The sequence below is a fragment of the Anabrus simplex genome, chromosome 2, assembly GCF_040414725.1.
Source record: "Anabrus simplex isolate iqAnaSimp1 chromosome 2, ASM4041472v1, whole genome shotgun sequence".
NCBI classification, from domain to species: domain Eukaryota; kingdom Metazoa; phylum Arthropoda; class Insecta; order Orthoptera; family Tettigoniidae; genus Anabrus; species Anabrus simplex.
The window spans coordinates 735514196-735526336 of record NC_090266.1 but is presented as its reverse complement, the minus strand read 5'-3'; the positions used below and the strand labels follow the sequence as shown (position 1 = coordinate 735526336).

At 42.8% G+C, this 12141-nt stretch overlaps 1 protein-coding gene across 3 annotated transcripts in view; it reads left to right on the top strand.

The window, feature by feature from the left end:
- The window catches only part of LanB1 (laminin subunit beta-1), a 584100-nt gene that overhangs the window by 122455 nt on the left and 449504 nt on the right, over positions 1-12141 (top strand). The window contains exon 1 of one of the 3 annotated variants that reach the window (XM_067141391.2): positions 2701-2883. The exons of the other annotated variants lie outside the window; for them this stretch is intronic. The gene's annotated coding sequence lies outside the window, so the exon portion shown is untranslated. Of the gene's footprint in view, positions 1-2700; positions 2884-12141 lie in introns of those variants that run through there. 3 annotated transcript variants of the gene reach the window in all.

The window sequence follows — 12141 nt, the reverse complement described above, 5'->3', positions numbered from 1 at the left end:
AAGCAGACATTTCAACAGTAGTTACATTCCTCAAATATGTTGCAGAAGGAAAATTTTGGAATGTTCTGAAGAAAGGCAGCAGCTGTGGAAACTGGATGAAACCTCCCCCTTCACATTTTTTAAAACAATTTTCTTTACATCGCACCGACACAGATGGGTCTTATGGTGACGATGGTATAGGAAAGGCCTAGGAGTGGGAAGGAAGCGGCCGTGACCTCTATTAAGGATTCAAGCTCATAGCTGCGCGCCCCTAACCCCATGGCCAACTCGCCCGGTTTCCCAATATCTCATTGGTAGGCATTAATCTATGTGATCTAGTGTTGTCCCCGTTGTGCCTTTGGTTAAAAATATGTAAGTATAGGCAGTGAACTGACTTTATGAAGAATTTTTTTTAAATTTAGGAACGAGGAATGCGGAGTGTGTCACAGAATTATTTGCTTTTTTTTTTATTGTCTTAACCCATGTTTGGTTACTAGCTGATGTACCCGTGCTTCGCTACGGGATTCTCAGAAAGACTGACTTGGTGGTTTTCCTAACTGAATTCAACATTTGTCATTACAAAAAACGTCAGTAGGAATGTAGCGATTGAAAGCAATGTTATCATATAAAATACTCGATCAAATGAAAAACCGCACACTTTCTTACTTTCAGCGAACAGTACTACGGTGCCGATCTAAGAGTACTAAGTCTCAGGAATACCACTACCACCACCATCTGTAGATGATGATGTTGCCCGAGTGCCATCAGTGACCGCCCCTGTTAATTGTAAAATTATGTAATTATTGTAAATTGAGATAATAACGTTAAAATATCTAAGCTTGAAATTGATGGATTGCTGTCTCCTTCAATAAGATCATAAAGGGTGTGCTCCCAGATTTTAAGCATTATCCTTTTGTTCCAGTCTTCTTCATGTTTGCCTTCTTTTCCGGCCTACATCGCACATTGAAGATTTTCTTAAATAACTGCCCTTCTGTAATTCCTACACAATGTGTTGACTGGTATATTGATATAGTTTGTTTTAAAGCTGCAGATTTCTGCTTATTGGACTCTGGTAACTGCAGCTTTTCGAACAAAACGGGAAAACCTTTACTAATTGACACAAATGAAGCCCGGGCCTCTCGGCCACTTTCTTCTTCAGAGCTGGTTTTGCTTATGTTCTCCAAATATAATTACGCTGCTGTCGTAAGTGAGCAGTAGCTAAGCGATTGCTCAAGTCGCAAAGCAAAGTATCTGCAGTTGCATACTACATTTTATTAATACGAAATGGAGAAATTGCTCATTCGAGTGAGCCACTTCTCCTGAGAAGTTACTCACTTTTAAACATACGATCCATTGGTTGAACACGACTCGAGGTGTGAAGTCGGCAGGACTCATAACCTGCACTTTCTGTGGATCGTAGGGGTGTAGCTGCATTTCACGTAATACTCGCCAGACAGTCATATGCGGAACATTCATTTCACGTGCAACTGCTCGAGTGCTGATTGCAGGCGCCTCATCCTAGCGATGGGCAAACGATACCCGTGTTCGAGTTAAGATCGAGCCGACCCGATACACGCCGAGGTTCGAGCCTGTTCGAAGCAGCTCGAGCAGTCACGTGACCGAAGGCGGAGTCTGACTCGGGCTACAGCGCGAACGTGGAGATAAGCAAGCAGACGCTGGTGTGTATATATTTATCAGATAGTAGCAGCCTTAATCTCACTCACTTTCACAATTTCTACAAACTGGGATGAGATGCTCTAAACAAATAATTCTCTTGCACTTTCCACGTTCAATCTTGGACTTCCTCTCCCTAGAGCGTGGATATAAATGGCATCCTCCTTGTTTAGCCCGTTTTGGTAGAGGTTCGGTCTCCGCAGACACTTTTCATTTTTTTTTCAGACCCCTTGATATATGTATGCCCTTTGCTTGTTCTTCCGTGAAGGGTCTGACAAGTTCTAGCCCAAGATTTTCCAGATAGTTTCGCCTCTTCGTGTTGCCTTTGGAATTAATTTAATACATTATCTGCGAGTTAATTCCACATACATTCATCATGGTAAAGAACACTGTAAGTGGCTATCGACTACTCTTTCTGCTGCTATCATATTTAGAACATAGAAAGTCTACATGCTTAACTTTTGGACACTAGTATACATACATACATACATATTCATCATAGCCTATTTTGCCTTTCATTGTTTAGTCTGCAAGCCTCATTGAAATCACTCAGTACCTCCACAATCTTCTATTTACAACATGATCTGTGCTCTCGTTCGGTTCCACATCTCTTTTCAATAATTAAATATTGAGTCTAACCATTGTCGGTTTGATCTCTCTGTACTGCTCTTACCGTACTGTTGTCTGAAAAGAAAAAAGTAATTGATAGAGTAAAGCCGTAAGAAAGTAGATAAGACGAAGAATATCATAATTTAGAAGAGAAGAAAGATCGTCAGTATAGTTTAAACAAGTAATCAGTTGAGATATTAAAGGAACAAAAGATAGATTACACGGAATCCGGCTTATGGCTTAATAAGTAGAAGCAGGGTCAATAGGCCACTTAAAGTTAATTTCAGTATCGGTCATTGGCGTGGTACATTGCAGTGAATACTAGGAATCGGGAGGGAGAGAGAATGTGAGTGGGAAGGGACGTGGACAAAGAGCACTGCATGTAATATTTCCATGTAGTGAAGGCCAGGGCATCGAGATTAAAGGCTTGTGTGAGAGGAAATATTCTAATACTGTTGGGTGAAATCTTACGTCGTACTTACACAAACGAACATACGGCACGGCGGTTTTGAAAATTCTGAAGGATTGAATGGGATTATGTGAGAGAACGCATGAATTCGACCACCATCTGAGAAGCTACAAATTGAATGAAAACTCGCTTACTCCAGGCACAACAGCCAGGTATGTTTCATCCCGCTTATCATCATTCACGTGTTTCTAATCGCATGCTTCAAGTAGATAGCATTCCCATAATATGCGATTCCTTTCTAGTTGCGACTTCTCTTTGTGTTTTTAATTTTAATTTTACTACACTCTTGCTAGAATTCATGTGCAGTGCCACGCAGAATTCGACCTAACGCAAAGGAAATGGACCCGCCGTGATAACTATCTCCGGCGTCAGCCAAGATAACGTACAAAACTATATTAGCTTAAATGAAGGGGGTGAGGGGATGGAAGGGGCTATTCTAAAATACACATCCTTCAACGGAAAAATGATTCGGTAAAGTACGGTACTAGTTGTTTTTTTTTTTTTTTTTTTGCTACGGGCTTTACGTCGCACCGACACAGATAGGTCTTATGGCGATGATGGGATAGGAAAGGCCTAGGAGTTGGAAGGAATCGGCCATGGCCTTAATTAAGGTACAGCCCCAGCATTTGCCTGGTGTGAAAATGGGAAACCACGGAAAACCATCTTCAGGGCTGCCGACAGTGGGATTCGAACCCACGATCTCCCGGATGCAAGCTCACAGCCGCGCGCCTCTACGCACACGGCCAACTCGCCCGGTACTAGTTGGTTTATACAGAGGTTAATGACAATAAGGTTATTTGGTACGTGTTGTTAGCGTGTGCGTATTGTAGATAGTCATTGTAATGTTGTGTTTGTACTTCGTGACAAATTGTAAATAATTTAGCACAGGGGATGAGGATGATGATGTTGGTGAAATTACTCTTGAGGAAATGGAAATAATGTAAATAAACTCCATTGTCATAAAGCAGCAGGAATAGATGAAATTAGACTAGAAATTGTGAAATCTAGTGGGAAGATAGGGGCGAAATGACTTCATAAGATTAGCATGGTACCTTCTGATTGGACAAAAGCTGTAATTGCAACTATTTATAAGAATGGGAACAGGCAGGATTGCAACAACTATCGAGGTATCTCATTGATCGGTATACCAGGCAAGGTGTGCACTGGGAGTTTGAAAGGGAGGATGCGATCCGTGGTTGAGAGTAAGTTGGATGAAAACCAGTGTGGTTTCAGACCACAGACGGGCTGGTCAGTATCAGATTTTCAGTATGTGCCTGGTAATTGAAAAATGCTACGAGAGGAATCGACAGTTATATTTGTTTCCTAGACCTACAGAAGGCATATGACAGAGTGCCGAGGGGAAAAGATGTTCGCCGTATTGGGGGACTATGTGATTAAGGGTAAGTTCTTAGAAACAATCAAAGGTATTTATGTTGACAATTGTGTTGCAGTGAGAATTGATGGTAGAATGAGTTCTTGGTTGAAGGTACTTACAGCGGTTAGACAACGCTGTAATCTTCCACCTCTGTTCATAGTTTACGTTTATCATCTGCTGAAAGGTGTAAAGTGGCAGGGAGGGATTTAATTAGGTGAAAACGTAGTAAGCAGTTTGGCCTATGCTGACGACTTGGTCTTAAGTTAATAGCGGATTCTGCCGAATGTCTGCTGTCCATTCTCTTGGAACTTGAAAATAGGTGCAATGAGTATGGTATTATAATTAGCTTTTCCGAGACTAAATTGATGTCAGTAGGTAAGAAATTTGAGCCTCCGTGGTTCAGGTGGCAGCTTGCATCCCTCCATATAGGGTTGGCGTCAGGAAGGGCATTCAGCCGTAAAACAGGGCCAAATCCACATGTGCTACGCAGTTTGCACCCGCGACCCTACAGATGTGGGAAAAAGCGGCAGGAAAACAAATTGTCATAATACCTTTTCATATGCGCAAGTACACATGAATCCTTCCTGACTGATGTATAATAATAACCAATTGATTTTCGTAATCTTCTACAATTGTGTTTAGAATATTGAAAAATGCATCATGCTGACTGGAACAGCCATAGCCTACCTTAACTGTTCGTGAAGGTAACATGTTATATGTAGGCCTACACATTTAAAAAAATTTATTGTACCATTAATGGCAGTTTTGCAGATAATTTAAATATTGGAGTGAGGAAAATTAATTGATCTGGATGTCTTAAGATATGTTCTATCATTCTATCCCTTCTTCTCGTTAAATTTAGCCACATCGATCTCCTCTCACCAATTCGATTCAGTATCTCTTCATTCGTGATTCGATCTGTTAATCTCACCTTCAACATTCTTCTGTAACACCACATTTCAAAAGCTTCTCTTTCTTTCTGAGCTAGTTATCGTCCATGTTTCACTTCCATACAATGCCACGCTCCACACGAAAGTCTTCAAAAACATCTTTCTAATTCCTATATCAATGTTCGAAGTGAGCAAATTTCTTTTCTTAAGAAAGTTCTTCCTTGCTTGTCCTAGTCTGCATTTTATGTCCTCCTTACTTCTGGCATCGTTAGTTATTTTACTACCCAAGTAACAATGTTCATCTACTTCCTTTAAGACTTCATTTCGCAATCTAATATTTCCTGCATCATCTGTCTTCGTTCGACTGCACTCCATTACTTTTGTTTTGGACTTATTTATTTTCATCTTCTACTCCTTACCCAAGACTTCGTCCATACCATTCAGTAGCTTCTCGAGATCTTCTACAGTCTCAGATAAAATAACAATATCATCAGCAAATCTCAAGCTTTTGATTTCCTCTCCTTGGATTGTGATTCCCTTTCCAAATTCCTCTTTGATTTCCTTTACTGCCTGTTCTACGTTAACATTGAAAAGGAGGGGGACAACTGCAGCCTTGCCTCACTCCTTTCTGGATTGCTGCTATTTTCAAAGCCCTCGATTCTTATCACTGCAGACTGATTTTTATACAGATTGTAGATAATTATTCGTTCTCGGTATCTGATCCCAATCATCTTCAGAATCTTAAACAGCTTGGTCCAATCAACGTTATCGATAGCTTTTTCTGGATCTACGAATGCCATGTACGTGGGCTTGTCCTCCTTGATTCGATCCTCTAAGAACAGACGTAAAGTCAGGATTGCTTCACGTGTTCCTACATTTCTTCTGAAGCCAAATTGATCTTCTCCCAACTCAGCTTCAACCTGTTTTTCCATTCTTCTGTAAATAATACGTGTTAAAATTTTGCAGGCATGAGATACAAAACTAATGGTGCAGTAGTTTTCACACTTGTCAGCACCGGCTTTCTTGGGAATAGCTATAACAACATTCTGCCGAAAATCGGATGGGACTTCTCCTATCTCATACATCTTACACACTGAATGGAATAACCTTGCCATGCTGGTTTCTCCTAAGGCAGTCAGTAATTCAGAGGGAATGTCATCAGGTCCTTGTTCCTATTGAGGTCACTCACAGCTCTGTCAAACTCTGACCTCAAAATTGGGTCTCCCATTTCATCAGTATCAACAGCCTCTTCATGTTCCAGAAGCAAATTATCTCCACCTTTACCTTGATACAACTGTTGGATATGCTCCTGCCATCTTTCTGCTTTGTCTTCTTTCCATAGAAGCGGCTACCGATTTCCTTCCTGCAAAGGTTTCCTTGATTTTGCTGTATGCAGCATCTACCATTCCCAGGACCATACAACCTTCGACATCCTTGCACTTCTCCTTCAGCCATTCTTCCTTAGCTACCTTGCACTTAATATCCACTTGATTCTTTAGTCGTCTGTATTCTTTTCTGCCCTCTTCATTTCATGTCGTCGTTCATCAATCAAGTCTAGTATCTCCTGAGTTATCCACTGATTCTTTGTTCATCTTTTCTTCCTTTCTAATATTTCTTCAGCAGCCCTACTGACTTCATTTTTCATGACCTTTTCCTCTATTGTGTTTCCTTCAGCCTTTTCATTTAGTCCTTGTGCAACATGTTCCTGGAAACAATCCCTCACACGCTTTTCTTTCAACTTGTCTAGATCCCATCTTTTTGCATTCTTTCCTTTCTTCAATTTCTTCAATTTCAGATGGCATTTCATGACCAACAAGTTGTGGTCAGATTCCACGCCTGCTACTGGGAAACTTTTGCAATCCAACACCTGATTTCTGAATCTCTGCCTAATCATAATGAAGTCTATTTGATACCTTTCAGTGTCTCCAGGCCTCATCCACGTATACAGCCGTCGTTTGTGGTGTTTGAACCAAGTATTGGCAAGGACTAAATTATGATCAGTGCAGAATTCAACCAGCCGATTTCCTCTTTCGTTCCTTTGTCCCAATCCGAATTCTCCTACTGTATTGCCTTCTCTTCCTTGGCCTATTGCAGTCTCCCATCACAATTAGATTCTACAATTTACATATTGTATTAAATCTTCTATCTCTTCATATATTCTTTCGATTTCCTCATCATCCGCTGAACTTGTAGGCACATAGACCTGCACTATTGTGGTGGGCATTGGTTTGGTGTCTATCTTGACGACAATCATTGTTTTACTATGTTGGTCGTAGTAGCTTACCCGCTGCCCTATTTTCTTATTCATTATTAAACCAACTCCTGCATTTCCCCTGTTTGATTTTGTATTGATAATTAGGTAGTCGCCTGACCAAAAATCCTGTTCTTCCTGCCAACGTACATCACTTATACCAACTACATCTAACTTTAGTCTATCCACCTCCCTTTTCAGATTCTCTAACCTCCACAACGATTCAAACTTCTAACATTCCACGCTCCGACTCGCAGAATGTCAGTATCCATCTTCCTGATGATCGCCCCCTCTCGTGTAGTTTCCACCCGGAGTTCCGAATGGGGGACTAGTTTACCTCCGGAATATTTTACCCGGGAGGAAGCCATCATCAGTACATCATTCATACAGAGAGATCTGCATGTCCTCGGGAATTAGTTACGGCTGTAGTTTCCCGTTGCTTTCAGCCATGTAGCAGTATCAACACAGCTAAGCCATGTTGAGTATTATCATCATCTAGACTGCCGCCCTTGCAACTACCGAAAGGCTGCTACCCCCCTTTCGATGAACCATTCCTTAGGCTGGTCTCTCAACAGATACCCATCCGATGTGTTTGCACCTGCGGCTCGGCTATCTTCTTCATTGGGACACGCAAGCCTCCCCACCGCGGCAAGGTCACATGGTTCGCAGGGGAGGTATACCTGCTTACACATATTTTATCAGACTTAAGCAATATGGTTTCGCTCTCTTCAGTCATGACTCTTATCTGATATATATATATATATATATATATATATATATATATATTGTAAACCCATAAATATAGATGTACCCCTGAATTTATCCGATGTATACAATACGAGAATGTGGGGAGTGAAGATTTTACGTATCTATTGTTTTACTTTTCAGCATGTCAGCAATACCAGCATTAATCTAATGGGTTATTAAGGATAAAATAATTAAAATGGACCGTCCTTTATCATTGTAAAATAAGTAAACATAACAGAGTTTTGGTCGCGTTTTCAACCATTGTTTACAATTGTATTGAAGATTCGAGATTCGAATATACAAAATGATCCATCTACACATGCTAGGTGGTGGCAGAATTGTCTTACATTAGTTCTTGCATGAGCAAGTTGAAATGAACTTGAGCCTAATAATATTTATACATTAACAATTATGATTATATTTACGATAGATGGGCCTGCTTATATACATTTTAATTAAAGTAACCTAATGGGTTCATTATCTTCCATCATTGATGGTTAACTGAACCGTGAAATAACCAGAATTAATCCTGCCAACGTCCAAGGTGATAGCGTTGAATAGAATCAAGTTTGTTGTATGATCACAGTGACATAGTATACATAAATCTATGACTTTAGACAAGGGTGACTATGTACATATTTACAACAATCTTGGTTCTGGTACTACCTACTATACTTATATATTCATGAGTATTTATAGATAGTGTAGTTCGTGGATAGGGTGATAATGGTCACATGTTTCGGATACATTAATATATTGTCTTATTCATATTTTGTGGAAGGTCGTAATCGGAGGTTTAAATAGCAAAGCATCTTCGTACAGGCCATGAAGGCCCTTGGAGGGGTGGAAGGTAAAGGCTTCCACTATCCGTAACCTCGGCACTTGATGGGGTAGAGTGGTTAGCTCTACGCCCGGCCGCCTTTGCCCCCAGGAATTAACCTGGTACTCATTTTTGGTGTAGGCTGAGTGAACCTCAGGGCCATGTGCAACTACGGAAGTGGAAATCTCGTTTCTTAAATCTTACGACTTCCCGACGTGGATTCGAATCCACGTCCTTCCGGGCGAACCGAGCACCCCATTACCGCCTCGGCCAGGTGCAGAGGTTAAAATGCAGTTGATATATATTTCTAAGGTTATTGTTCTTAATGGTTGACTGAGGTCTCAATCATTATGATCAATGGTGAATGACTACATGATGTCGTGGTGTGACTTTCGACAGCATTTATATTAAGCTGTGGCTAGACTATCGGTGATGAGAGGAGGGAATATGAAGGGAGTGGAGGGCGGCGGCGGAGGGGGGGAGGTTACACACATTCAATCCTTCTTAGGGGGGGGGTGGATCTGTGGGTTGGATGAGGCTGTGGTAATAGTGGATCGGGGATGAGGTATGTCGAGGGGTCTTAAAGGGTAGTGACCAGAGTGGATATGTGAGGGGTTGTTGATGGTCAAGGCTATGTCTAGGAATCCTTGGAATAGGAGGAAGACGTGGGTGTCCAGTTTGGGGAAGGGGAATGTGGCATAAATGTCTTTGGAATGATAGAATGGTGGGAGGGGGAGAGCAATGTGAACCAGGCGACGTTCCATGGATAGAAGAGGGTGGTAGGGGATGGGAATGGGCGACGGCTGCCCAGGCAGGGTGACCATAAGTAACAGCGGGTCTGATAAAGGATTATTTATAAGTAAGGAGGAGTTTTGTTTTGAGACCCCAGCTGTTGTCGGCCATTCGGCGAAGCGGCTGGGATCGGCGGGTGGCTTTGGATTTGACATTAAGGAAGTGAGGACGAAAGGACAGGTGTTGGTTAATGGTGATGCCTAGGTATTTCAAAGTAGGCTGGACATGAAAGTGGTGGGTCTTATGGATCCTGAGGTGCTCGGAATTTCGGGTGCCGGAGAGGCGTCGACGATGGTATCCGAGCCACGTGGATTGGGTTCGGTTTTTTTTATGAAGATGCCAACGTTTACACCAAGAGGTAAAGGATTTCAGGTAGGGTTGAAGGATTCGGTTCATGTCTTGGACTGATGGGAGGGGTCAAGGACTGCTGAATTGTCGGCGAATTGTAGGAGCGGTACTGGGGAGGGTGGTTGGGGATATCGCCTACGAAGAGAATGAAGAGCATTGGAGAGAGCGGGCAGCGTTGAGGAACTCCTAGAGACATCGGGAAGGGTTGAGAGAGCTGGTCTTGGATGGATATGCAGGTGGTTCTGTTGTGTAGGTAAGAGTCAACGAATCGGATGAGGGAGTCTAGGAGGGTGAAGAGATGAAGCTTATAAATTAGGGCAGGATGCCAAACGGAAACGAAAGCTTTATTAAAATCAAAGGTAATGATACGGCTGGGGCGGGCTAAGTTGAAATTAACGGCAGTAAACTGGCTGAGACGGAGGTGCTGGTGTGAAGTGGAAATTTTGGGACGAAAACCACATTGGGAGGGTGGTAGGAGGTGGTGGGACTTACGGTAGGGGTGAATGCGGCGAGTTAGGATGTTGTCCAAGATTTTGACGAGGATGGTTATAAGACAAATAGGATGGTGTGAGTTTGGGTCTGACATGTCTTTTCCCGGTTGAGGAGCATGGTGGATCGTTTCCAACTGGTGGGATAAAACCGGAGGTGAGGATGAATGTATATAAGGTGGCCAGTTGTGAGAGGGAGTTCAGGTGGTGCTTGGCGAATGTGTCGGTAGTGGATGCGATCGGGGCCTGGGGCGGTCTCTCGCATTCGGGATAGGGCATCTGTGATGTCGGTGACCGTTACTGGGGCGTTTAGGGCGTGGGGTGTGAGGGAATAGTTCGAGGATGGTTGCAAGTAGGACTGGGATAAAATGAAATATTGTGGTGGTAAATCGTTTGTGAAAGTGGGAGGAGAAGATCTTCATTTTTTCCTCGATGTTTCTTGGAGACCGACCTTTATGAAGGATGGTGTAGTTCGGGGTTCGATGTTGGCCGAGAAGGGAAGATAGCTTACGCAGAATTTGGAAGGAGAGGCATGTTTTATGTTTAGGGAAGCGCAGGTGTCTGACCAAGGATTGGTGATGTTGGGCATGGATATTGTTGGCTGTTGTACGGCTGGTTTGGTGATGCAGGCGGAGGAAGTAAGGAACACGGGTACTGAAGAATTCGGAGAGGTAGTATAGGGACAGTTTCTGGAGATGGCGGATTTTGGGCGGGAGTCGCGGTTTATGAGGTGTGTTAAGAGAGGTGGGAATATGGGCGTCGGAGGCTGAGGTTATTGTGTTATGGATATACTGTGCTGCAGTTTCTAAGGATTGGGCATCAGTGGGAGGAGGAGATGGTTGGGTGAGGGATCGGCTGATATGGGGACGGTATCCTGCCCGCTCTGGCAAGTAGGCTTTAGAAAAGTTAGGCTTTAGAAAAGATAGTGATGATGCGTGGGGAATGGGGTTGATGTGGGGACCATGGTTTGGGTTTTGTAGTAGGATAGGGAGGTGGTCAATGCCTATACTGGGGAGGAAAGAAACTTGTAAGAGGTTTATAAGGGTGTTATGAGCGATAACGGCGTCAGGGGTGTTTTGTGAGGAAGAGCTTGGTGGTCCTGGGAGGGGAATGATTCATGTATTAATGCTGTGTAGGAAAGTGTCAACGTTTTTAATTTCGGTGGCTGTTGTACCATGTAGGTTCAGATCTGCGAGGATGATGAAGTGTCCGAATGAGTTGTGAAGGTAGATAAGGTAATCTTTTGGGAGAGGGGTATGAAATCGGGTGTAGATGGTGGTTTGGTGAAGGATTCTAGGTCGAATATAAATGATTGCGATGAAAGATTCGGGGAAAGAATGGGGGTGCGGGTGGAGATGAATGCGTGTCGGGAGAGAGGCGCACGGCTATGGCCACATCCCCACCCTCCAGGCTTCATTCGCGCACATCACTATGTTGCACTGAGACTTCCTTTTTGGTTATGTTGTGATAGTTCAAGAAGTAGGGCGTGGTGGAAGATGGTATTTACCAATGCTGAAAAAGCCGACATATTACGTGAACATTAAGGCATGATACACCAGATTTATCATGTATCTTGTTTAGTGATGAATCAACATATACAAATCATGCCAAGTAAACTTCCGTAAACAATCTCTATTGGCTCCGTTAGGTGCAAGGTCAGCGTCCATGGATTTTAAATATGTGGTGTGGAATAGTGAGC